At 41.3% G+C, this 2,412-nt stretch overlaps 1 protein-coding gene across 1 annotated transcript in view; it reads right to left on the bottom strand.

The window, feature by feature from the left end:
* The window catches only part of LOC308286685 (protein Wnt-2b-A-like), a 13,296-nt gene extending 12,987 nt beyond the window's left edge, over nt 1-309 (bottom strand). Inside the window, exon 1 of the mRNA XM_080727781.1 lies at nt 1-309. This exon is cut by the window's left edge and continues 418 nt beyond it. The gene's annotated coding sequence lies outside the window, so the exon portion shown is untranslated.
* Between the last annotated feature and the right edge of the window lie 2,103 nt (nt 310-2,412).

Genomic DNA, 2,412 nt, shown 5'->3' with positions numbered 1-2,412 from the left:
CCACTGAAAATAGAACAAGTCCTTCTTCGTCTCAGATTCCTCTTTAGATGTCCCAGATGTTCACTTGTTGTAGGCTGCTGTCAAATAAAACCACCTTTTTTCCTCAGCTGTTGCGCGTTGTATTTCAGGTCATCTTGAAACGGACAATAGGCCTACTTTACAATTGGCCTACCATTAATAAAAAAGCAATCACTTTTTTCTTGATTGAAAAAACTAAACATAAAACGAACGAACAAGTGATCATTTAAATAGTGTCGATTCGCGAGATATCCAAAGATGAGGAGACAGACAGAATGTGCGTGCGCGCACCTTTTCTTTTCCTCAGCCGGGGAGTGAAGATGCGCCTGGACCATGCATATGATATGAAGCGCTCCTCCAGTGCGTCAGCTGTCCTGGTCCGTGCCCCTTTAGCACAGCAGATCTGCAAGCTCACAGCGCGTCGCGCGCGCGACGCGCTGTGAGCTTGCAGGTCTGCTGTTTTCGGGGAGCGCGCGACACCGTCGTGCGTACGGAGCATAGAACGAGGGCTTTTGTCAGACGAAGTATGCAGACCTATAGACGGTGGGACAGTGAGGCGGTGGATGTATATTTAGACCGATGGAAAGTAGGCCCAGTGATGTTATGAGGGCTACCATGCTATACCTATAAATCAGCGTGTCCAACTTTTCCACTTCGACCATCCATCACTGTCATCAGTTTAAAGACCTTTATTTATAAAGACGAAAATGATACTTTTTTCCTCCTCTCTCTCTCTCTCTTTCCATTTGTTCTCTTTGATAAATGATCCTGTAAGCATTGCTATAAAAAACATAATAGTAGGCTATGGCAGAAGTAGCCTAGGCTATTCAGCATTTATCTGTTGGAACAAGTGCAAAGGATATTTCCAAATAAGCATATTGCCCATAGCTGAACTCCTTTTGTTTATATGTTATGCTTTTTCTGCTTTTGAAATTGATGTTATCCTAGATAAAGTACTATGTTCTATCCGTCTGTCTTTCAATGTTATATGAGATACTTAAAGTGGTGGTTCCTGTGGAAATAAGCCTAGAGCTTTCTAGGATCTCCTTTTAGGTGACCTTGTACCAGTGATTTGTACTGTCACTTTTTTCTATTGCAAACTTCTAATACATTCTTCAACCAATCAATCAATCAATATGAGACAGACATTTCAACTTAAAACAGCTGAAAACGTTTTATTTTATTGACGATTGCATTTTAGGCTATAGTTTGAATATAAAGCGATATGGGATTCATTAATGTAATGTTGCTTGTTGTCCATCCATCAGCAAGGGGAAAGTTTAGCTTGGGGCACCGTCAGCTATGAAGGGTCAAGCTTTCATGCTTTGACACATCATTAAACAGGAACTTTGGTGTCTCCATAGAGATACATAAGCCCTCCCAGGGAGCCTGTATACTTTGTAGGCCTACTTAGTCACTACAAGTGCAATCTCTCGAGACAGAGTCAATGATGGCTACGAGAGACAGACTTTCTTTGATGATGGGTTCCCAGATTGCTACAAGTGTGGTGTAGCCTATATTATTGGTAGTATTGGGATAATCAGGGACATGCTGGGACCCTGATTCAGCCCGGGAAAAAATAGTTGGAGAGGCCCTCATTGCTGCTACTTTGCCATTTCAGATCATGACAAATGACAAGCCAGTGGGCCAATTACATGAGTTATATTTCGTCGTTGTTGGGTGGAAACCTTTTATGTCCAAAACCGTTTGTTTTGTATTTATCATTTTAAAAATGATTTAAACTATGAAAACAGCCGATCTACAAGCACACAACGCCTTGCGATCTGCTGTTTTCACTACTTTTGTGCGACAGCGATGAAGCAGGGCTTTGCTTTGCGAAAAAATGTACACATTTGAAACTTGGAGATACGAGGTTTCTGCCCGACAGTGACGATTTACTTTGTTGGCCACCCAGCCCTCAAAATGGAACGAAGGCCGACATTTTATTTTTATTTTTTTCCTAATGGCCGGCCTGGACCGTCCGGGAATGAACCGGCCGTTCGGGAGTTGTCCCGCTTTTCCCAATGGCCAGCACGTCCCTGGGGATAATGTATAACTCTAACCATGTTTTTGCAGGGAAACATCATTGCATGGTTATTGCACATGCAGGGGTCATCGCCATGTAGCTTGTGGTGGACATTTTTGTGGAAAAAAAAGCTTAGTTTTATGCCCAAATTCAGTGGGTCATCTCATCTAATCTGAGGTGATGGTTTTTTGCCACACAGACATACAAAATGTGCAGACAAATATTACCAGAGTACAAATGGAACCAAATCTAGGTCCATTTTTTCATTTATTTATTCATCAGAAATTCACAGAAAAAAATGTTTATCATAAAAAAAATAGCTTTTTTTTTTGGTAATGCTTTCTGAAAATGTAATAACAATTAAAAAC

Source organism: Nannobrachium achirus (genome assembly GCF_963921795.1).
Source record: "Nannobrachium achirus genome assembly, chromosome: 6".
NCBI lineage: Eukaryota > Metazoa > Chordata > Actinopteri > Myctophiformes > Myctophidae > Nannobrachium > Nannobrachium achirus.
The sequence above is the reverse complement of the archived record's forward strand: the minus strand, read 5'-3'. Positions and strand labels throughout refer to the sequence as shown.